General features: G+C 41.4%; 1 long non-coding RNA gene across 1 annotated transcript in view; it reads left to right on the top strand.

Moving 5' to 3' along the window:
* LOC142013186 (uncharacterized) overlaps nt 1-21,287 on the top strand; it is an 83,146-nt gene extending 61,859 nt beyond the window's left edge. The window contains exons 3-4 of the long non-coding RNA XR_012645577.1: nt 18,860-19,003; nt 21,150-21,287. This is a non-coding gene — a long non-coding RNA (uncharacterized LOC142013186). The remainder of the gene's footprint in view (nt 1-18,859; nt 19,004-21,149) is intronic.
* Nucleotides 21,288-25,842: the final 4,555 nt, after the last annotated feature.

Below are 25,842 nucleotides of genomic sequence, written 5' to 3'. Positions count from 1 at the left end.
TTCATTACTAATCTCCCATCACCCTGATTACCATGCCCCCTTCGAAGTTGGGGACAAGTGTAGACGTAGCCTAAGTGTATTAGGCTTAGCTGCTCTGATTTATTTTGCTTACTAGTTTACTTTGATCTGTCTGTATGTGCTATAACTTACAACCACTTAAATCCTGCTTTTTATATGCAAGAAAAATCATTTTATTAAAACCAGTGTAAATAATTATTACCTGGGTGGAGGGACAACTGCTGTGCACACGTCTCTTTCATTGACCAAAGGGGCAAACAACTTTACGCACAGGGAGACAGATTATCTGGGATTTTTGTCCCAATGGGCTGTGCAGCTGGGTTCTGTGTCAAGCCCCTTTCACTGAGCCTCCCCAGAGCTGAGTGGATCTCCATGCTTGTGTTGCTCTGCTGTGACCCCAGTTCTGTGCCATCAAGGGAGAAGACCAGAAGTTCTTTGCCAACCTTAATAATTTTTCTGATTTGTCAACCCTGATAAGAATTTTTGGACCTCTGTGCTTTATATATTGAATCCGTTCAGGTAAGGCTATAGATCGGAAGAAGTAGGTCTGTCCCACAAAATCTCATCACCTAATAAATTGTTTTTTTAGTCTTTAAAGTGCTATGTGACTGCTTTTTTGTTTTGACAGAATACAGACTAACACGGCGCTATCTCTGTTACTTATCAAGCTAATATGCTAATCTGAAACAGCTTCCCACTTCTCCCCAGATATCCCTTACTACTATCTCCCCAGCAGTCAGAATTGACAGCCACTTCCCAACAGCCTCTATGATGTAATTAGCCATTGTCTGTACAAAAATCTACAGGTTCACTGAAAGCTGAAATGGTGGGGAAAGCATGAAATGAATTGAATGAAAATTTTTATAAATAGCAGGACTACGGTATGGATATTAGTTAGGTAAGACCTGTTACACCCACTGGCGTGTAGGGCAGCTAAAAAAGTCTTCCACGTCTGTCTGTTTTTGGCCATTTTCTCTAGCATGTCCCAGTTCTAGTTCATTCTCTTTGTCTGCCTCAACAGGACACTGCCATGTTGTCTTGGGCAACCCACATTTCCATCATCCTTCAGGTGTTATTATGCATTGATATTTAAGTACATGGAAAAAATGGTGTATTTTTAGCTGTCAAAGTTTCCACCAGAGTGCTGCAAAATGTAGTGACCTTACTGCAGAGTTAAGAGTCTAAACTAAAGTAGTCCATATGGTAAGATCATTGGATTCTGCAGTTTGTCATTGTGCACCAGGGCCTTGCATTGAGTATACCATACCAATGGCTGAAGCCTACAAAGAAAGATGATTTTCAGATGAGGAATGAACTGATTTAAAGAAAAAATTTGCCTCTTGCTGCTGTACTTGTTTAGCATTACAGAAAACAAGGTGCACCTGCTTTATTTTAACCAATTAATTTCTGTGTGTTGCTGTGGATGTATACAAACCCAGCAGCCAGAATGTGGAATAAATGCATTTTAATTCAATGCATGAATGAATAAATAGCCACACTCTTTCAGTGTAACAACTGTTAAACAATCATACTAAACTGGTTCTAAACCATGCAGTGTGTGTGCATTTATTTATCACAAGTTGGAGAGTGACCCTGAAACATAATTTCTTTTCACTTCAGAATTATGTGTACTTACAAATTTGTAAGTGCAATTCCATATCTTAGATATGAAATATTATGTCTTGAATAAAAAGCTCTATAACCAGACACTCATTTGGATTGGTTTCCATAGAAACAAGGAGGGTAGAACTTTAGTTTTATCCTCATCTATTCTTTCATTTGTGCTGAAGAGAGACTACCCACTATGATAGTCACTCTGTGGTTGGTTAAACTTTTTTCCCTCTATATGCTTAACTTATCAACCCACATCTGTAAAGGTGAAATTCATCCTTGTGCATATTGTCAGATTTACGTTCCACCTAATGTCAAAAAATACAGCCAATGGAGTTAGTTAACACACAATCCATGTGCTAGCTGGTTACACAAGGATACATTTCAACCTATTGGAGTATATGTACAGATTTACATTGTTTGTATAATGCATGTGAGTTAAAAATTGTATTGTAACTTGAAAGTGCTTTCTCCCTATTTGCCTACCAAGATATGAGGTCAGGTTTCAGTATTTCTCCTGCCACAGTTGATTTCATTGTCATGGTTACAGGCTTTGCTGCACCTCTGCAGCTGTCCCTTTTCTAGTCTGAGATTTTCTACTCCCGTTAAACACCTGTGATTTGCCCATGTCAGATGGCTTAGGCTACAGGGTTGGGACCACATGAAGAGGGAGGATTCCAAAGCCTGGCCTCCAGCTGGCACCTAAACATTTACATGCCATTTTTTTGCCCCACTGCCTGAGCCTCAGGAGCCTGAGTGAGGTAACCCAGGCCAGCCACAGCTGTGTCACAAATCTTTTATTACAGTATACCCTAATACCCTCAGATATTAGGGCCCATGGTCTTACCTATCTCTCACTCTTAGAGTTGGCTCTGGGTCAAAATCATTAATGTGTCATGTGTTCTTAATCTGTAGATCCAGCCAAGTTTCAGCATCTGGGTTCTTCCATTTGGGTGATCAAGCAGCCTTCTTAAAATCACTGCATCGCTTATTTTAGCAGTAGGAACAAAATATTGGGAGGAGGGTTTTAAATCCCACCCCTCCACAAGCACATCTGAAAAGCTTACCATCTCCTGATGGTGATCAAAGCAGGCCCAATTTCTTCAGTTCTGCCCCCACACTATCTGTCTGTATCCCCCAGATAACTAGCCCCCCTCTCTTGAGAGAATGTTCCTCTTTTTAAGCCTCTCACAGTTCTTCTGATTTCTTGCCTTCCCAGGTCTTTCTGGGTCCTGGCATTGTCTGTTAATGACTCAAGTTTTAACTGAGAAGTGACTTCTCTTGAGCCATGCCTTTTCCTTCCTGCTTGTGTGTGCCTACCAGCCCCCTGTTAAAATGAATCGATGTTGTTTCCATTTTACAGGGTTTGCAATTGCCATTTTTTAAAAACTCTTTATTTACTGGAAAACCTTTAGTAAATAAGATGTCAAATATTAATTCAAAATATGCTGAGAAATACAAAAATGTTAAGTTTTATATTTTTTTATAAAAGAGGCTATTTTAAAAGAAACTGATTTTAAAAAAAGCCACCCAGTTCTTAAAAAATGCCATTTCTTAAAGCACGTAGAGTTTTCTTGCAGGTCTTACATAACTACTGATCAAGACTGTAAAGTTAATATGGCTGCAAGCACCTGCTACTACTTTTCGAAGATGGTTTCATGCCCATTCTAGTCTTGAAAGAGCTAATGAGGCTGATTAAGAGGCCAGTTAACTTAATAGGTCACACCCAATGGGAACTAGCTGCCTAAGTGACCACTAATTGGGAATAGAGCCCACCTGAGAAGGAACAGGTGGGGCTGTGACAAAGCCAGCGTGTTGGCCTCAGAAAGGGGACTCTAGTCTGATCTGCAGTTACTCTCTATCTTGAATGTATGGGTGGAACCTGGGGGAGTGGGGACTGAAACTGTAGGGGCCTACTGGTGAGGTCTACCCAAAAGAAGGTGTAGAAAGAGCCTGCTAAAGGTGGAGTAGGAGCAGCCCATGAAAACACTAGTAAGGCTGGGACTGTGTATACTTTGGCTGTAGTGTCCTTGGGCTAGAACCGTGTAGGCAGTTGCTTCTCGGTATGAAGCTACCCTGTGTCCAGTTTGACCTTGCAGACATGGTAATGGCCTCTGCATTAAGGCTATTGGGATAAAGACTGGCTCATATTGCTCCACCAATCTCTCTCTTTCTTTCTCTTTTTTTTCTTTAAATCAGTCTTCAATACACTCAAGAACTTTTTTTAACCTCAGCATGATCCAATGTTTAATTTCAGTGGACGAGTCTAATTTTGATTTTCTAACATATTGAAGTTACAGCATAATTGCAAAAGGGACAAGTATCCTGCTGAGTCTAATTAATGAAAATGTATCCCGAAGTAGGGTGTTTTGGTTTTCATTTTCCATGCACTAACCCACTCTTCCTCTCTTCTTTCCAGTCCCCTATTTAAAACCCTTTGTTTTGCAAGCCTTTTTACATTCATCTCACCACTATGTAGCTGCACCTTCTTGGGATGGAATCAATGTTCTGTGTATTCTATTTGTCTGAATTACATTCAGCTCCTCTAGGGCAGGCACTGCTCCTTCATGTATAGTTCTGTAAATATTATGCACATTTGTGGCACTTAGTCAATAATGGTAATTCTGATACTATAAAAATGAAGAGCTAACACTAGACTAATTCTCACTGATACAAAGGGGGGAGGGGGGGGAATCTACAAATGAGTGCTTTTCCCAACCATGTTGTCCCAGTTTCTCTGTGTATTGAAAATATTAAAACATCTTGTAACTTTTTTCCAAATGTCAGAAATGTCCCACAACCTTCTCTTTGTTTCCCTTTACAGAAGAAAAGACCTAAGCCATAGAACTAATTTTTTTAAAAATATATTTAGGCAACTTCCCTGTTTTGAATGTGGCTATGTCTACATGGCAGAGCTATTTCAGGATATCTCAGTATCCCAAAATAGCTACTCTGTGTCTTTGAAATGTGAGCATTATTTCAAACTATTTTTCCGAAGTAACAGGTATGCTATTTTGGCAGCCCTGTAGTCCTTGTTGCAGGAGAGGTAAGGGATGCCTTGAAATAGGACTTTATTTCCACATTTGGTGCTGTTTAGACAATGCCAAATGTCAAAATAGCCTATTTCAAAATAAACTACACACTTTGCATAACACAAATTGTGTAGCTTATTTCAAGTTTAAGTTGTGTGAATAGTCACTCGGGGCCTTAACCTGTAGCCACTGACAACAAAGGCAACAATCAGAACTCAGAATATTGTTAAATATTTTTATTAAGTAGTTAAGTAGTGGATTTCATCCTAAGAAGAAATGACTTGTCAAATGAGTTATTTTAAAAATGACTCCTGATAGCATTTGAGAATTGCAAGCAAAAGACTTATGTAGGAAATTGTGTATTTTTTTTTGTTAACTCATTACATCTGTAATGAAACAAAAAACTTATAGCATGTGAGTAGCCCCTTTGGTTTAAGGGGAGACAGCTCATGCTGAAATTAAGCATGTGCTCAAGTGTTCTGCTTGAAAAGCAACTGTATGTGTGAAGTGACAAAGTACATTCAAAATTCTGAAAACTTTCCATTTTGTTTTGAGGGGTTTTCGTTAAAATGCAGAGCACAAAGAAATTGCAGATGCAGCTTCTTGGAACTGGCAAACACATTTCATAGCTAAATCTCATCATTGTTTATAGTAGGCTCACAAAGTGCACAACCAATTAATTTGTTTTCAAAAAATCACATCCTCCAGAACACTGACATGAAAGCATTAAGCATATCTGTGAAAATCCCAGGCTACAGTACATAGACCAAATATTAGAGATCAGCAAATATATTAATTTGACAAGAGTCTAGGGGACAAGTTGAGAATAGTATCGGAGGGGTAGCCGTGTTAGTCTGGACCTATAACAGCAACAAAGGCTCCTGTGGCACCGTATAGACTAAGAAAAGTTTTGAGCATGAGCTTTCGTGAGCACAGACTCACTTCGTCAGATGCTGGTCTTGGAAATCTGCAGGGCCAGGTATAAATAAGCCCCACCCTGGCTCTGGCTTATTTATACCTGGCCCTGCAGATTTCCAAGACCAGCATCTGATGAAGTGAGTCTGTGCTCACGAAAGCTCATGCTCAAAACTTTTCTGTTAGTCTATAAGTTGAGAATAGAAATCTTTGGCAGCAGCAGCAGCAATCATATTCCTGTTAGCTCTTTTCTGCTTTTTTTTTTTTTTTTGACCCTGGAAATGTAAATCAGGGTTAAGCTTAGTGAAGTCAATGAGGCAGATAATCCTCTTTCTTATAACACCAATGAACTCTGTGAATGCATTCATGATTTACATTTGGATAAACTAACAGAATCAGGCCTTTTACAAGTCAGTGAAATACAGGAAGAGACATCTGTCAGTTACACAATGGGCAACACCAGGACTTGGGATGACAGGAATTTCTGTAGTTTTGTTCTGTTTACAGGATCACTTTAGTATTCAATGTTGACAAGCCAAGCAAAGGAAAAATTATGTAAGTGGCCATGATTGTACAGTGGTATAATGAAACTTCTGACACCAAGTATAACTGCAGTGGTTTTTTTGAGTCTAGACATTAAATCCAATCAGAGGATGAAGCTAATGAAGAATGCAATGACTCACCTGCTAAACAGAGCATCTTGCTTCAAGCAGCATTGCAGCATTATTTAGGGGTGAGCTTTTTCCAAAGCATTCTGCGGTGTCCTGATTCTGTTCCCATTGTGGATCAGAATTTTCTGCTGCATAGACTTCAAAGATCTTACCTTCTAAATAGAAAAGACAGAAAACGTACTTGAGTTTTCCCATGTCCAGTCACTCCAGGTGTAGTTCAAAGAGTCATTAACTTAGAGAGGCTTAAATGATCTGAGACCTAGTTAACTGGGAAACTGCCTTTCACCAGGCTATTCTGCCACAGCTAAGGTTGGATAATGTGCCCAACTTGATGCCATTTTTCTGTAAGATTGAGGGAGCTGGCAACTATTAACTCTGAAGACATTTGGTCTTAAGAATTCACAACCTGGTCCAACCTAATCTGTACATGACTTTCCCTTTATGCCACAAACCCATTTTAGTGACCATGTGGTGATGGTGAACTTTGGTATGTGTGATTTTACTTTAATGTGAGGAGTGGGAGATTTAAGTTGGACAGCATGTGCTAAACTTGCTTAAGTATGAGAAATTTAATAACTGCTTTGGATTTGTAATTAATGAAAACACAATATTAAAAGACTGAGCATCCAGTGTCAAACAGAGGTTCTTGTGTTGTGTTTAAAACCAAATGAAATGTACTTTAAATCAAGGAATGAATTACCATTTATCCATATGGAGGACTCTGCTCTACATACTGGTAAAAATATTTTACAAGTGTTTGCTCATTTAGAGCTGCCATGAAAAATGCAGAGCAGGGAAGGCACCAAAATTGACTACATTTGTTTTATTTTTTTTTGTTTTTCATGTTCCTTACTTTTCTTGTATCTTTCCATCTGCTTTTAGTACACCATATGTTGCAACAAATGTTTCATGAGCAAATATGGTTATATTAAAAATGCATGTATTGCACTAATATGTATTGCCAGTATACAAACAGCCAATGAAATGGGGTGGATAAAGCTGCACTATGGGTAGCGTATGGGCAAGCTGATGTGGGATGACTAAAAACATGGTACTTTGAAAGGCCTAGAGAAATGTAGGTCTTAAAGGAATAGGAAGGCATGGATGGGAAGGGATTATGTTGTGGGGGGGTTCAGAATTAGAATAGGTAGCACTAGTAGAAAACTATTCTAACGAGTTTTTCTAACAAAACTTCTCACAAAACTGAAGTTTTTCATGCAGAAATCTTTGTATTATTTTTACATTGATTGAAATAGCTCTTTGCTGCCTGCCTGCCCGGGAGACTTTTGTAACTTTCACTTTCTACCACTGAAATTGATTAAAAAAAAGTTTTCCCAGGGATTGTTGAGGTCAGGTGCCCTGAGTTGCTGCCTCTTGGCCATCTCTGAGACCAGAACGATAGCGAAATCAGAAGCTTAGTCTCCCTATCTTCCCTCTCCAGATCCTGGAGTTAGAGAGGAGGCAGGATGACTGGGATCTCTGCCTTTCCAGTAGGCTTTTGTCCAGCTACCTTTTATGAGGAGAGATTTTCATTGTCTAGTCCACTCTAGAACATAGCGGATTGCTGTTAGGCATCATTAAGAAAGTTGTACAGTCTGTGGGTAGTTCAGCTGCTCCTTAATTGATTTTCATAAAGGTTCTGTGTGTAATGTGTTTTCCTGTATTGTGCAAATGTTAAAAATTTACTCACTTGATTCCTCCATTGAGGTCATTTCCTAAGGACAGATCGCCAATCAACCTAAATATCCACATCAGAGCAAAATGGGGAGTTAGACTCATCCAGGGACATAAGCAGGAGATGTTGCCTATCTGTATGTTTTGTACAGGCCTGGTGGGACATTCAAGAGTAAGAAATCAGAGGTTAGGCATGTGGGAGAGGTGAGCGTGGCATGTTGAGGAATGAGTGGAGACTTCGCTGACTCAGCTGTTCTGGCCAGTGTGAAAAGGGGAATTTACAGTTACTACTGTGTGGGTTCAAGAGGACAGATTTACTGTGCCCTGGGGCAATGTAGCAACGACACCCTTCACTAATATCTGAGCTAAAGAAAAAAGACGAATCGTGCTCTAGTTTCCAATTGCGGCACTGAAGGGGGAAAGGTATTTGAGCAATAGTACCTGTAAATTAATGTTCGGTTTATAGGTGTAAATCTTGCTGTCTTTCTAGTAGGCCAAGTTCTGGGGCTAGTCAACTTGGGTGGGGGGAGGAGGTGCTAAATCAAGTTAACTTCAGTTAATCCCATTTGAAATTCTTGCCTGTATCTGGTGCAATTCATTTTTGTGCAATAACTCTGGAATTCTGTAAGTGTGGTACAAATTGAATTAGTTTGGCCTCTTGTTCCTCTGCTTACCATGCAGCTGTATGTTACTTTGGCAGCCCTCCAACAGATATCCAATATTGCTTTGCAGTGTCCACTACTCACCTGTGAGCCCTCCATTGCTCTGGTGTCAACTTGCCCATATGTTCCCATTTCTCCTCCCTGCTTTAGAAATCAGTGAGGGGCCTGGATTTGAGTATTTCCTCATTGCTATGATGTTCCTCCAGATGACTTACACCACGCCTCAAGCAGCAGCTTGGAGATCTAGATAGCCTTTCCAGCTGCTGAGGTGTCAGTGAAGCAAGATCTTTCTGTGGACACAAAGCAGATGCCTCAAAGGGTCAAACTGGACTGCTGACTGGTGATGGCTGGAGAAGCTCAGGGGACTTATGTAAAAAGAAGGATACCAGGAAGAAGTCCAGCAGTATAATTTTTGAGGCATTGGACAGACTTTTGAGCAAATGCACCACAAACAAAACTAAGGAAGTTGTGGAACCTGTTGACCCCACTCCTGTGCACCTTGTCCAACTCCCAGAGACAAGCAGATGGAGTCTAAGGAGGTCAGTGAAGAGCTGTGTTCAGGAAGCCAGGCTCTCTTCTGGACTCAGGACCCTGATGCTAGCCAGGAAGCAAGCCCAATGCCTGCTGTCTAGGAACAGAGCCTGATTACAGCTGGGTTTCTGACTGCCAAAGCAGAAGGGATGGAGCTTCAGCATGTTTCTATCTTTACTATGCATTGTGCTAGCTTCTGTTCTGGCTGCACCATGGCTGCAGGCCCTTGATAGATGTGAGCCTTTCCAGCCCCTGCCGCCTCAGCCCACAGTTTGAGAGACCCTCTTGTATGTGTTTACCCATCTGGAGCAACCACCATTTTGGAATCTGCTTCTATTTCATACTAAAACCCTCAAGCCCCCATAATGGAGAGCACACATCCATCCACCTATTTTTGGTTTTCTTTCCTGACGCTGACTTGCTGCTGAAAACCACCCTCCAAACCCTGGTTGCCAGCTCAAAATGGCAGCCAGCATCATGGGATAGGCACCGCCTCTGCCCTACTTTCTACATCATGGCATATTCATAGAATGAAAATCTTCAATTGTGCAAATTCTTCCACTTGTGACAGTGGCTAAAGGAAAGGGAAATTGGTTAGTAGTCTTAGTTTACATGAAGGGAGCATTGCATGCCTGTGAGAAGTACAAAGACTATAGCTTCCTGCTGATATAAATGCTCTAACAGTCACTCCTACTGGAAAGTGCTTCATCTTAGGGCTAGAATAGCTCTGCATGTTTTTTCATAAGTTTACGTACAGAGATGTTGGGACCAATGAATGCTTCAGACAATGCAGAACCGTCATCTTTGCTTTTTCACCATGTCTGCAGCAGAACAAAGCAGCATGGAAGGCTGAATAATTACTGTGGTCTGGACATGCTGCATGATCATTCCAACCCACTTCTCTAGGTTGGCTAACAACTGCCTTCTGCTCCTGTTTCACATCTGAGGGGTGCGCCACCTTGGTTAACAATTTCACAGTGTGTCTTGCTGGTCTGCCCTTTGCCTTTTTGAAAGGCTTTTTTTGTATCTCTTTTCTGCAGCTGCTGCAATGTGATGAAAACTTCCTGCCTTCTGACCCAGTGGCCTGTGAATAGTTTCAGTAACCAAGGCACCAAAGAATAAGCTGGGTCTCCCACCATTAATAGTCCAATGCCTATCATGTACTTGTTGCAGCTAGGGAAGGCCAAGGCCACCTGGCTTCTAAAGCTCTAACACAGCTCAGGCAGCCTCTGCTTTTTCACGGCTGCCAGCATAGAAAGCCAAGCATTGGAACCATGGTAGCTGACAGCAGTTTGAAAATGGTGCTGGCCTGCTAAAAAGGAAGCATGAAACAGAGAAAAATTGTGGAATTTATTTTTTTTTTTTTAATGGACTTCACCTGCCTTTTGGTAGGCATTCCTGTCACAGGGAGCAATCAATGCTCGGGCACCCCCTCTTGGCAGTTCCGGTTATTAGCACCTTCCAGGAGCTGTGCCCTTCTCTGACTGACTGTCTCTTCACCTGTCAGCCTCTCTCACATTGTGGCCCCACTTGCTCCAAGAGCTATAGCTTCCTTTTCGTGAATTAACCTCCAACCAAGTCACTGGGTTCCTCTCCTCAGTTTGGGGAAAACTGTCTCAGGAAATCTGCTCTCCATTGCCTGGTCTGTCCTAGGTATGCAGTGACTGGAAAGGAAACTTAAACCCAACCTCTGCTTGAGGTTCTGGCTCAGGAGGACTCTCTTCAGGAGCCAAGGTCCTCACTATCCTGTGTGCTCTTCCCCTGAGCCCTTCTAGCTCTCGCCGCTTTCCGGGTTTGCCAGCTGCAAATCTGCCTTCTCCTAGAGAGTGACTGCATACTACTTCCTGCAGTCCCCAACTGCTGTCAGATCCTGGGCTTTATACAAGCCCCACCTGCTCCTGTCCAGCTGAATCTTATGTAATTAACCCTGCACCTTGGCTGCTCTAGGTGCATCCTGGGGAATTAATTGGCCCCATCTAGCCACCTAAGCCCCTGCTGGGCTTCTGTGGAATGTACATCCCACCCCCAACCCAATCTCACAATGCACAGTGATTACAAATCCCCTGAAAGCACAAAGAACCATGGGACTCCTTGTGAGAATGCTATGTGTGTAGTGCACAGCAGCCCCAGTTGCATCCAGGTGTGCAATAATGTGAATTGAAAGAGGGCACTGCTGTCCCATGTGCATGATATTAAGTGAGACTTGCTCATCATGTCAACTCAGTGAAGATTATGATTAAACCTGGTGTATAAACCAGTTCCAGGGGCTGTACTGAATGATGCAGAATTTTTTCTTTTTATTATATCAAAACAAAACATAGATAATTTAATAACTATACGTAGCTGGCTGAAGTTACAAAAGGGGTGTGTGTATGCATGATAGAAATTCTCACTTTTTTCCAGTGCTACTTGTAAATTAGGATTTCATTGTCTGCGATTCCTGGGACTCTTACTATAAACCTTCATTGCTGCCAGATGGGGTGAACTCTACTTTGACAATCTGTATACACTGTAATGTACCAAGAGACATGAATTATGTCTTGAACGGGCCCTTAGTAAAACTCTCCCAACTCAGTGATTTTTGCCCCCCCTCCTCCCACCACACACACAATGACTGGCTCGTCTGCTCCTTTCTGGACCTGTTCGTTCTTGGCATTCCTCCAGCCTGTAGCCATAGTGAGTCTCCCACTGCTCCTTTTCTGGAAATGAGCTGCCTCTGGCTCTTGTAGACCCTTCCCATGCCCAGCAGTCTCTGAGAAGGGTGGATAATTGGAGTTAACCGCTTGGGGTAGCGTTCTGCACCACACTATGACAGCAAAGGACTTTTGTGACCCAGCTATAAAAAGTTCATTTCCAGGTTCTATAGGGTGTGTGCTCTACCATTAACGTATTTTTCTGTGCCACCACCTCAGCTTCTTCTCTGATACCTGAGTTTACTCTTTCCTCCTCGCCTCTTGTCCCCAGTCTCGCACTGAGAATGCAGAAGTGACAGTCTTCCTGCTTCTAGTGCCTGTGCCCAGCACCACAGTGGATCCTTAGAACCGAGAGGAGCGACTACAGGCAAAATCCTACTCAAACCTGGAAGCCTGAGATGGAGCCCGCTCAGTCGCACAATGATGTGTGTGCAGCCCAGGCAGCTCATAGGAGCTGTGAAGGGATGGAGAATGCAGATGGAATCTTCAGATACTTACGATGCCAAATTCTAACAAGTCTTTATTCAGCGTGTACAAGCTGAAGTTTTCAGACATATAACTTGACCGTTTTAGGAAGAACTCTGACAATAGGGCACAAAGGACATGCCTGATATCAAGGTGATCAGCTTGCCAAATCTCAAGTCCCTGCCCCAAAGCACTGAGAAGCTAGATATTCTCAATAAAATGCTTGTGAGTGTTTTTTACATGGGCAAAACAATGTACTTTTCCCTAATCCTGTTCTCAGAATCTTTCCCAGTTGATTCATTGTGTGGCAAACATTGGCATGAAAAACCTGCAGACTAGATGGTTTGTCTGGAAAATCTCAAACAACTGGGAAAGTGTCAGACAGCCTTAGCTATAAACACCACCATCTGTGCCACCTATAGTTAGTATTTCAACTAAATAGAGGGCATGGGAGTTTTATTCCACATCTGCATGTATAGAATACTAAGTTTTAAGGGTACTTATGCTGGATTGAATATGATTTTGCATTTTAAGTTGTTCCTGCTGCAGTGAGGGTTCACTTTTGTGCACTGACAGCTTCAAGGAAATATTGGAATATTCAGAGCATTACCTTCTCGCCTACTGTACCAATGAATGAAGCTATCAATAATAGATACTAAAAGTCATTTGAAGTGGAAGCTGTGGTACTGAAAGATCAGAGTGGTGAAGGAAAGTGACATGGGACATACATCCTGAACATCATCATGTAAGAGAGCAAAAGCACATCTCCATGGGATATGGCCTAGTGCCTCTATAAAACACCGTTGGCAATGGAAGAGGATTTGACTGCAATACACTCTTGGAATTTTTCAATTGACTTCCTGTCCTTTACTGAATCATATGCAAGTTCATCATTAAATTTACTTCATCTTGCCCCAATTTACATCCCTAATCTCATTTCCCACATCCTCCTATGTAGCCTTTCTACAGCTTTCACCTTACTCTGTTGCTTTTTCTGAGCTCTTGGCTTTATCGCTTCTGTCATGCCACCTACTGCAGCCAAAAAAGACACTCTCTTCTACCAAGCATGCAGTCTGTGTTCAAACCTCTTCATTAAACCTAGTCTTTCAAGCAATAATTTAAATTTGGGTGTTTTTAAATTCTTAATCTACCAAGAAAAGGAATCAAACAGATGAGTTGCAGGCAAATCTGCTTCCCCCTAGAACCCTCATTTGACTATTTTGTATTTTATTAAGTACAAAGAATATAAGATGAACTTACAGATCTTGGGCTGTTGTCACTATCTTGTCATTATTCTTCACCAGGGTCGTCAGCACAGTTCTTAATTCGCTACTGGAAGATTCTTAAGATACTGAGAATATACATCTGTTGTGGTGGGTTCAAGAATAAAAATTATTTAGCAATTTCTTTTAACAATAAAGGCATTTTAAAATATAGACTATTTTATATGAATGATCATGTATTTAGCCCGTGGAACAGTAATTAGAGCCTTGATCAATGTACTTCTTTATCAGTGTTTTGACTTGTTAAAAGTAAATACTAATCTCTAAGGAACGGGGGGTAGAGTTTTCTTTTCTAATTAATAGCATATGGAAATAAATTCTCATAAGGAAAGCACCCTTGAACATCCATATGAAGTGTGACAAAAAATTTTCCATAGAAATGGAATGAGTAAAAGTAAAATAAGGTAGTAGCTGGAGTCCAAGTAGTATTAGGAGGTGGAAAACAATAATTTAGAGTCCCTTTTTCTCAAGCTAGAGTGCACCTCTTTCTGTGAGTGAAACCAACAGGAGTGAAGGACAAATGTCTGGACCACAGAAAGCGGGCACTAACTCATATTTATTAAGAGGATTAAAAAAGAACTTGACCATTATTACAATGTGTTTCTATTAGTCTCATAATAACATTGCAAGTCACAACTAGTTTGAAAGAGTGGAAAGATTATTGAAACTTGTGAAACAATTTCATTTTGAGGGCTTGCAATTTGCAGCAGTTAACTAAGCCTGACAATATCCTTTATATGATAGGGTAGTAATATAACCCATATTTTAGAGCAGGGAAAACTGAGACCAGGAGTACCTGAGTGATACATTCGTACACGGCAAATTGGAAATAACAATTTAAGGTACAAGACAACACTGCTCACCATAAAAAATGGCACATACTACACAGGAGCAGATCATTCAACATACACTACTTTTTCCTAGGCTAGGCTGACAGTTTTGTATTTGTGCCTAAATCAGTGAGAAGTGTACAAGTCTGTTACAACTGGATTTGCCCTTCCATGTTGGCTAAACTGCACACAGGGATCTGGTTGAGTGTGGTTTTCCTTTAGGTAATTAACTGCTAACTTTCTTTTTTTAGAATAAAAATAACATTTAAAATTATAATAATGCAAATATTGATCTTCAAAATCTCTTCTCTAACTGGAGGAGTAGAAAATTGTTGCAGTCCAAAAACATTTTCAGGTCTGAGAATAACAAGATGGCAGATGGAATTCAACATGGGTAACCTTGTTTTTACTGTGGGGAGAACAATTAAATCCATAATGGTGCAGGCATCTCTGGTATAATACAGTTATGACCCAGCATTCCCTCAAGCTTCCCTTTCACAAATAAACATATCACTGGTACAGTACATGGCTTCCTTTTCTGTGCAAAAATGTCACTAGTTAGGCCTCAGAAGGGAGAAACCCAGTATACCCTCAGCAGTCTAATAGAAATGTTGGTGCTAACAGAGAAAAGGAAGGAAGGATAAATGACTCATTTGCATTTTTGTAAAAACAAGGACTGAGTCCGCATAAAAATGAAGACAACACCTTTCACAGCTAAGTTCTCAGCATGGCAGTGTTATAGAGAATTTATATGAAATTTATTAAAACTTGTTCAGAAGTCATGACAATCTGTGACTGTAGAATCAAAAGTAGTCATTATGTAGTTAAAAAGTAAAATTACTTCCATGCCTGTCTGCCATTCAAAAAGAAAGAATTGGCACAAAGTGCCTGAATTATTGGTATTTGTCCTTTTATTCCACTAAAAATGAAACTATACATTGCTAGAATACCGTATTACCTACTTAATATGCAAAGCAGTAAATGGTCCTGAGAGAGGTCTAGCCCATTTCATGCATGGAGCTGATGAAAAGCATTTTTCTTCCTGATTGTAAGTAGCCTGGGTGAACTTCTGGTTAAATTTTTTGTAAAACTGGCACTTCATGTTCAAATTTCTGCCACTTCAACATTGATTAAAGTCACACATGTGATCCTACGAAAGATTTGCACAAGAGCAAAGGAGCAAGCATGGGCTAGTGTGCTGAAAGACAAAGGGTTCCCTAATAATCCATGACTCATGTTCTCAAATGTTTGGCAAGAATTTCTGAACAAAGTTCTGCAGAAACAAGACCAGAGGTGTTCTAAACATACACTTTTATTTGTGTTCAGATACTGTTTATCTTCTGAATTTAAAATGGAAAATGGTAAAATGTGACATGAATGTAAATCAAATCAGTTCAGGAATCCATTGTTTAACAAATCATTTAAAGTCCTTTCATATTTATCCCTACGAAAATGTGTCATTTTCTAGCTATTACACCAGCATTGTTACAAGAGTGCCAAATTCAAATGAACAATTGAAGATATTGTCAGACAGTAAATATAATATTTTACATTCTCCATTCCTAAACCATACTGAATTGAATGATATTGTTTGGTCATTCTTATTACAGAGGGCAATTGTGCTTGGGTAATCTAGAAACTAATTTGCTCTTTTGGGTAGTTTGTCAGCAAACTGAAGAAAGAAAGTGGTTCTTCAAAGATATAGGAAACTTAGAAGGGGCAATTCAATAAAAGAGTGAGCTTCCACAAACCTATATCTGATCTTACCCCAGTTGTCAAACCTGAAATTCAATTAACTTTATAAATGGAATTAACTTTATTTAGTGTGTATAAAAAGGAAATAGGTAACAAACATGGCACTTCTGGAAAGCAAATCTTGGTGTAGCTAGTAGCACTGCAGTCTACTTTTGTTGCCATCTCCTCACACCAGCAGCATCCCAAATATTGTCAACATGGATAACAGAGGTAGTGACAGCAACTGGGTCCTTCTCCACCTGACTAGGACTTCTGTTAGCCACTTCAGCACATGAAAGAAGGGGTTCGTTGAGAAGGGTTTTCCTCACACTTTCATTTTATAGACCTCCTGTTACTCGGTCCCTTGTAGACCACCTGCTCTCCCATTTGCAACAGTGACCGTCATCCTGTGTTTTGCTGCCTCCCCCTGACTTCCTCTATGTGTAACAGTATGGAACTTGCCAAATTTCTCCAAAATGTTGGAATCATGGCTCCCTGGAGGCCTTTACACTTTTCTGGTGGTCACTAATTGAACTTCCAAATCTGATAGCTGCCTTCCTTTGAAGGCCATGTGTGTGATGGCCAAGAAGGGATCTCTGCATAGGTGCATGAGATGAATATGAAACTTCATCTTTCAGCTTGTGTCACAGTAAATACCAGGTAACAGGCATGATGAGAACAGTATTTGGTCTGCCGTATTGATTTAGTGGGATTCAAAGTAGTAAACATAAGCTTGTATACAAGGGTTTACAGGGATGGGATCTAAAACTTCAATGTGATCAGAGTAAGGAAGTTACTGGGTGCTGTTGAAATCACACCCTCTGCCTCTCGTCACAAGAGAAAACAGCTGTAAATCCTGTAAATTGTTCTATTGAACACCATATTAAAGTGTGTCATAAAAAGGAAAGGTAGAGTTGTTTAATGAAAGAGAAATTCAAAAATTGCAAAGATAATATTGCTACATAAGCATAGAAAAAAAGAAGGCAATACCATGTAGAAAATATACAATCAAAGATACAGTACTCTGAAATGTGACTGTAATAGTCACTAGATATTCAGGCATGTTATCACCTGTAAGCCCAAGAAACCACTCCTGCTTTTCAGATGTCTGAGTAGGACTCTTGGAAGACAAATGGAGTTAACCCACTGATCTCCTAAATCATTTAAAACATCTTCCTAACTAATCCAAAGGGAAAAGTAGTTAACTCATTTTAGAAACACTTCCCAAGACATTCTTTCATTATCCTTCACTCTTGAATTTAAGGATACTCTGAATAAAGGCCTGGATTTAATGACTGATTCTCCACTGAAACATATTTTAACTACAATTGATGACTGACAATGAAACACTCTACTTACTTGGGAGCCAGCTGCTACCAAAATTATCCCACACAATCAGGTTAGCAGACCTACTGAGATCTAGAAAAAATGAGTCAGTATATCCAAAAATAAGTGCCTGTGTTTAGACCCGGCATGAGTAAGTGTTGTATGTCCCAGAGTTCTAGAAACATGATTTGTTATACAAATTATTACAAATATAGTGTAATAAATTACAAACGATTGAGGGAAAGCCTGGTGCTTTACTAATCTAAACTCAATGTTTAATCAGTGAAATCAGAGTGCTCATACATTTTTGAGGCCAGAAGGGACCATGCTGTGATTATCTAGTCTGATCTCCTGCATCATGAAATAGACTTGAAGCAGAAATTAATCCAGGGAAGTCCTAATAATTGAAGTTAAACTAGAGCAAGACAAAAATATCCATTCTTGACTTAAAGAGATGCAGTTCCAGAAAACAACCCATAATAAATTGCTCTACTGGTTAATTATCCTCAGTGTTAAAGTGCCTTAATTCTTCTCTGACTTTGTCTATCTTGAACTTCCAGCTACTGAATCATGTTACTATATTTGTCTGCAAGAATAAATAGACCTCTGCCCCATTTTCCCAGGTAACTGCACCTCTGGTTTGACCTTCTTAAAGACCACCCCATTTAGGTCTCAGGCCTGAAGCCATCACTGCTTTGGGGTAGACTCCTACCACCCTCTCCCTGGTGTCCAGGGCCATAGGCTACAGAATTTCAGCTCTTATTGTGATTATTCTGTAGGTCTGACTCCAGTTCAGCAGCTGCAGTCCAATTTTTTTGCAGAGTCTATGTCAGGACTGACTAGTGATCACACACATTAGTAAAGCAAGTTACTTTTTAATTACAGAGAAAATGTACCTTTTAAAAACCATAAATATCTGAAGTTCTAGCTTACCTGTCGCTCACAGGGGAATGTTGCTTTATATAGTTTTGCAGAGCTTTGTTTGCCAGGCCTATTGAACCAGGTCAGACCAGAATATTCTACTTTCCCTAGGTGTGAAACTTCCACAGACATGTTACCTGCATTAGGTATTTGCATTAACTTCCCCTCAACAATGCTGGTTCCTATAGAAAGCATCTTTTAGATTCCCTATTGAACCAGGGATACAGACACTTGTTTCCTATAAAGATACACGTAATGCTCATAATGTTGATTTGTTAGTGTTAGGATGTTCCATGTACCTATAGAATTTGATATAGTTGTTTTTGAATATTCTGTAAGTTCATAGTAGTGGGTGAGATAGATGAAATGATATCAAATTTCTGTTCCTCATATGGGTTAATATATATTGTGATCAGGTCCTGCCCTTTAACCATCTTGTTGATTTTTTTTTCCCTGAAGTCTCTCTAATTATTCTCATCTGCTTTTTCTACAGCTTCTAAATAGTTGGGGAAAACTCTTGGTGCAGCGGGTCTATGTTATTGACAGGAACCATTGTGATGTTTACAAGATCAAGTTTTCCAGAACCATGTCGAGGATAAGTCTGCACTGCAGCTGGGACATGTAATTCCAAGCCCAAGTAGGCATATACACAATCTAGTGTGCTAAAAATAAGTGTAGGAGCCTGGACAAGAGCTCAGACTAGCTGCCCAAGTATGTACTTAGGACCTTGGGTGGCGCTGGACCCAAGATGCCACATTGCTCCTATTGCTGTGCTAACTGTACCAAAGCTAGCACCTATATATCTAACCTAATCTGAGAATTATACCTCAGATCTGAAATGTAGATATACCCATGGATAAGAAGGCATTATCATCTGTGTCTTTCAGATGTTGAAATAATGATGATTTAAATGATTTACCTGAGAGTTACTTAATGTGATGGCTTGATCATGGTCCTTGACATCAGGAGATCTGAGCTCTAGTCCTGTTTTTGGGACTGTCAGCTGAACTAAGTTTCATGACATTATTGTTTGCTTTCCTAACTTGGAAAAAAGTGTCTCATACAGGAGTGACTGAGCCAAGCTAAATGATGGTTGTGAAATGTATGTTCATTGTGTGGAAATGTAATTAAGAATATGTTTGAAATTGAACTATAGGTCCAAAATGTTTCAGAGGCTCTAGTTTCCAGCCATAGTCATTTGAATAATCAAATACCAAGTTGACTGAGAGACTCTCAGAAAGTTGAATGCTTGCCTGAATTGAGTATTTTATGTTAATACAACTAAAGATATTTTCACTGAAAAGCCAATCATTGCTGACTGTGGACACAAGCAACCTCATTAGCTATTCCAATATCAAAGAGAGCCTGTTTGACTTGACTGCTAAAGGTTAAACCTATCAATAGCAGAGAGCAAAGTAAATTAATGCTTTACAAATTTGACTTCCTGCTCCATGTAGCCTGCAAGAAATTACAAGTAAACCCTTCATTAATAATGTATGCAGTTACCAGGGTGCCTCTCCTCCATGTCAGGATGTTTAATCTAAAACTGTGAGAGAAATTCTTCCGGGTTCAGAGATGTGTATTTTGCCCACCTTTTTTCTCTTGTGTTAGACATGGTATTTTTTTTTCCCAGGTAAAAAGGCTGTCTTCCATCAATAATATATGATGCTTTAGCCCAGTAGGTGCAAGCCAGCAGAAAACACACCAAATCACTGATTTAACTGGCATTCTACCTTTATCAGCGGGCTCTTATACTAGTATGAGTCTTCTAGCTAGTGGACTGCACTATATATAGTGGGCTTTTTCTGAACTATATCGCTTAATAGATTAGATGAAGTTTTAATTGGCATTCAGACAAGAATTTTATCTCCTTTTTCTCATTTTTAAAACAATTTGGGGGCGGGGGGTGAGTCTGGTCTGGATCATCCTCCTGGAGGTTTTTTTTTTTTTTAAATGTAACCAGAAAAGTTCAGAGACTTGATTTTGGGAATGTTAAAATACAGTTTTACCTGACTGTTCATTATCACCCTGGCTACGTCTACACGTGCCCCAAACTTCGAAATGGCCATGCAAATGGCCATTTTGAAGTTTACTAATGAAGCGCTGAAATGCATATTCAGCGCTTCATTAGCATGCGGGCGGCAGCGGCGCTTCGAAATTGACGCGCCTTGCCGCCGCGCGGCGCATCCAGACGGGGCTACTTTTCGAAAGGACGCCACCTTCTTCGAAGTCCCCTTATTCCCATGAGCTCATGGGAATAAGGGGACTTCGAAGTAGGCGGGGCCCTTTCTAAAAGTAGCCCCGTCTGGACGCGCTGCGCGGCGGCAAGGCGCGTCAATTTCGAAGCGCCGCTGCCGCCCACATGCTAATGAAGTGCTGAATATGCATTTCAGCACTTCATTAGTAAACTTCGAAATGGCCATTTGCATGGCCATTTCGAAGTTTGGGGCACGTGTAGACACGGCCCCTGTGTCACATTTAATAGTATTGTTGCTCCTTTTTCGACTTGTGTGGCTGATAAATGTGGGAGCTCTGGGCCTGTTGAAGTTGGGAGTAAAAATATTATGGCATTTGGGCATTTCTTTGTTGGAAATGTATGTATTAACTAAGGAAGCATGGAGTCCTGTGTCAAGTGCAGAAGGAATAAAATAGGGACAAACAGCGTCTTTTGCTTACAGTGCTAAGAAAACTCTCTTCTGCCTTCACCCAAAGACTTTTCTCCACGGGTTTTTCCAAGGTCAAATACCAAACTTCCAACTGCTGTTTCTGTCTGTCTCTCCTAGGCTACGTCTACACGTGAAGCCTACATCGAAATAGCTTATTTCGATGAATAACGTCTACACGTCCTCCAGGGCTGGCAACGTCGATGTTCAACTTTGACGTTGCGCGGCACCACATCGAAATAGGCGCTGCGAGGGAACGTCTACACGCCAAAGTAGCACACACCGAAATAAGGGTGCCAGGCACAGCTGCAGCCAGGGTCACAGGGCGGACTCAACAGCAAACCGCTCCCTTAAAGGGCCCCTCCCAGACACAGTTGCACTAAACAACACAAGATACACAGAGCCTACAACTGGTTGCAGACCCTGTGCCTGCAGCATGGATCCCCAGCTGCCGCAGCAGCAGCCAGAAGCCCTGGGCTAAGGGCTGCTGCCCACGGTGACCATAGAGCCCCGCAGGGGCTGGAGAGAGAGCATCTCTCAACCCCCCAGCTGATGGCCACCATGGAGGACCCGGCAATTTAGACGTTGCGGGACGCGGATCGTCTACACGGTCCCTACTTCGACGTTGAACGTCGAAGTAGGGCGCTATTCCGATCCCCTCATGAGGTTAGCGACTTCGACGTCTCGCCGCCTAACGTCGAAGTTAACTTCGAAATAGCACCCGACGCGTGTAGACGCGACGGGCGCTATTTCGAAGTTGGTGCCGCTACTTTGAAGTAGCGTGCACGTGTAGACACAGCTCTAGTTTGTTTATTATGTTTTCCCCCTCATACCCACTCAGGAAAAAATATTTAGCAAAACCTCTCTGCTCAAAGTCCTGGGTGGGTTCAAAACTCTTTTTGATTTTAGGTGTGAGGTTTTTTTCTGTTTAACTCATCCTGGCAGTTATATTAATTAACTGGCGCATTCACACCCAGCCTCGTAGAGGTTTGTGATCCAAGCAGTCACTAGTACCTTTCAATGTAACATTAGTATTTATATTACTCTATTTGTATCAGGAAGGAAATAAACTCTCTGACCATCTTGTAACCCATCAAGCAGTGCATTTTGTATGTGAACATGCGCAATCATGAGACACTAAACCTTATTGTTATCTTCAGAGACTTTCCAAGTCTTTCTAAATCAATTTTAAGTTGATTGTTTTAAAACCGCTGTGCAAAATCCTAGCTTACATTGCCAGTTCTAAAGTAAATGAAATTTAGGAAGCAAAAAGGTTCAGACTCATTAAATGATTAGTGCTTTTTTTTGTCCTGGACATAATAGAAGCAACAAATACACAATTACAGAATAAACATTAAAATAACACCTGTAAGTATGATGGACAACATAACTAGACTTGCCCATTTCTAGGAAGTTTATTTCTTGGATGTAATACAGAAACTACAAACATGTAATTACAGTACAAATGTTAAAATAACACCTATACGTAGGGCTTACCAAATTATCCACTACTAATATATCCTCTGAATCAAAAGTCTTCTTCATTTGGAGTTTGCCTATTACTATCAGATATAGATCTCATTGCAACAATACAACTTTCGGTAGATCGAAATAATCATGGTTGATAGGCTCAGTCAAAACAAAACAGTAGTCCTGTAGCACTTTAAAGATTAACAAAATGATTTATTAGTTGAAGAGCTTTCGTGGGACAGACCCACGTCTTCAGTCAAGCAGTTATTTCCCTGGCCACGTACTCCATGGGTATTGTATTGGTGTTTGGTTGGCTGGTTGGTTTGTTTAATGATGCATATTAAAACAACTGGATCCTTCACTCCACAAGCAAGCCATAATCTCTGACATCAATGCACCTCTCATAAAATTCAGGAATGAGGACAAGAAAGAACAAATAAGAGTAATCTTGAGAAACAGCTACAAGGTCAACTAATTAAATCTAATATGCTAGACATAGCTCAGTGTATATTCAGGCCAGGATGTGGGGTGGAAACAGCTTCAGTGACATTGATAGATGAGCTCCTGCTGTCTGTAGCTGGTGGGCAGACATCCATTTTTTCATCGTCTTGCCCTTCCATGCAGCATTTGATATGTCAACCATTAGATGATGATAATACATACATCTTCCATAGCGCTTCTTCATCCATCAAATTGTTTTGCAAAGATGACCAATGACATTAATCCCCTTTACAGCCAGTGGTTTGAGCATTTGTATTGTAAAGCCGAGGTTGAAAGCTCAATCCTTGAGGAGTCGATTTTGGGATCTGGGGCAAACAGATTTAAAAAAAAAAAAAACTGTCAGGGATGGTGCTTTGTCCTTCCAGGAGGGCATGGAATTGGACTCAGTGACCTCTCAAGGTCCCTTAGAGTTCTATGAGATATGTATGTAATGGAAGGAAGTGAGGCAGGTAGAGAAAAATTGATGTGCTCTGTGTTCTAATGGCAGAGCTAGGAACAGAAGCCAACTCTTCTGAGTCCCTCTCCATAGCTCTAGCCAATAAGTCCACACTATCTCAAATGATAGCATATTGCCCTGGGCCATACTTCTAAAAAGAATTAAGTCTTTCTTGATGAGATTAACAAGTTTACAGCCTCCTTTGGTTGAAGGTACAGACTCCTAATTGATCAATCAGTCCATGGGGGTGACTTCTTGGGTGGCAGCAGCCCCTCTGCAGAGGGAAGTGTGGGAGCAGAAGCTGTGGGGCACAGGTGCACTGCAGTTCAGGGAGGCTCCCTTGTAGCCTCAGGGGAGTGGGTGGGAGGTGCAGGTGATGGTAAGTGGCATGAGCCTGCAGGCTGGATGACTCAGAAGTATTGGGTTGAAGAGGAAAGGGCCACTTTTCTCCAGCCAGCAGCACACCTGCTGCCCCTCAGGTTCACAGGCTCATGCTGCTTGCTGCTGCCTGGGCAGAGCTGAGCATGCAGGTGGGGGGCCAACTGGGGAATGGGGCTGGCCAATGGAGCCAATATGCATCTGCTAGGCCATCATGCAATTTGGTGCCCACACGGCAGCATAGTTTGCATTTCAGTAGGGACAGCCCTGAGGATTGCACCAGGAATACCTGTTACCCTTATCAATTTCCTCTCTTAGTGGAAACCACCCACAGGGACCTGAACTTTGATAATGTGTAGTTCAAAAAGAGTTAACACATTAGTATGGTCCTGTCTGTTTCCCAGAACTTTATGGGGTAATATTCACATCATCCATATCCTTTAGTAGAAAACAGTAATTATAGTCATCACAGGCTACATGGATGAAGCTCTCAACCACTGTCAAGTGAGCTTTGTGGTTACATTTGTTTGCTGTGCCTAAACCCCTGAGCATGCAGACAGAATTTCAGATGGCATGAGGTAGGGCAAGACTCTTATTTGCAATAGGAGCATGTCACTAATAAATGGACACTGTGTGGGTAAGTCATTCACATTTTTTTAATAAGAGTTAAATGCTCCTGAGATGTTAATATGGTAGATGTTGACCTAGCATATGTCAGTCAAGTTACATCACTTTCTCTTTTAATTGTACCAGAAGAAGCTGTGTGTGGCTAACCTGCTTATGGAATTATAAATTAGCTTCTTTCCTGAAAAGGACAAATTGGCTATTAACTGAGGTCTCAGAAAAGGGATTAAACACTGTATCAAGAATAGATGATAATTTTCACTCTTGTCCCTCCTGTGATTTGATGCAGTGCTCAAAGACTGAAAGCAGCATATGCTGCCTATCAGTCACTGGAGTTTTCCCCAGCTTTGGGAAGAAATAGTTGCACTTTAATCACCATATTTCCTTCTCCCTCCCGCCAAGGACTTTCCTAAATGTTTCATATTGGAGTGGTGGACCAGCCATAAACTTTTCAATACAAAGAATCCCCATATTACATACTGGCCCTCCTTACTGAGTTCATTAGGACTTAAACTGGAAAAGAGTGAGAGCTTAGTTCCTCAAGTAATTAGTTTAATAGATGTAAGGATCAATCAAGAGGTGAAGAATTTTCTTTTTCAATTTCCATTTGTTTCCAAATACAGGTGATAAGCTGGGGTAGCCAACTTTCTAACTGCACAAAAGTGAACCACCTCATCCTGTTCCCTTCTCCGCCCCTGCTTTGGCCCCACCTCCTGCCCACCATTCCTCCAAGGCTCTGACCCCACTTGCTCTCCTGCAGCCTTGCTCACTCATTTGCAATGAGCCAGGGGACAGGTGGGGGGATGGGTGCTGGGGATGAGGCGCTTGGGATACAGGAGGAGGCTCCGTGATGGAGCGGAGGAGTTTAGAGCATGGGAGGAGGCTCCAGCTGAGGCAGGAGTTGTGGCACAGGAGGGGGATCAGAGTGCAGGCTCTGTGAGGGAGTTTGGCTGCTGCAAGGGGTTCTGGGCTGGGGTTGGGTTGAGGGAGAGAGTTCAGGGCATGAGCTCTAGAAGGGAGTTTGTGAGGGGTGGACCTCAGGGCATGGGAGTGGGTGTAGGCCCCAGGAGGGAGTTTGTGTGCAGGAGCAGGCTCAGGGATGGGTGAAGAGTGGGGTATGGGTGGGGTTATATTTGTGAAGTGTGCACTCTAGGCAGCACTCATCTTTGGTGACACCCCACCGGCAGTGATGGTCCTCAGCTCCTAGGTGGAGGGATCCTGCTCTGCACATGAGAGAACAAACTATCTTGTGCTTCCCGGTGGGGCATGGACCATTCTGCCCACCTTCAGTCCTGCCTAATTCCAGCAGGTGGGAGTTTTTTTCAGCCCTCCACCACAGGCTTTGCTGCTGGAGGGGCCACTCTGATCACAGGTTCGTAATGAAAAATAGCAAAATACTCCATT

This window comes from Carettochelys insculpta, chromosome 5 (genome assembly GCF_033958435.1).
Source record: "Carettochelys insculpta isolate YL-2023 chromosome 5, ASM3395843v1, whole genome shotgun sequence".
Lineage (NCBI taxonomy): Eukaryota > Metazoa > Chordata > Testudines > Carettochelyidae > Carettochelys > Carettochelys insculpta.
This window is presented reverse-complemented; position numbering and strand designations above follow the sequence as displayed.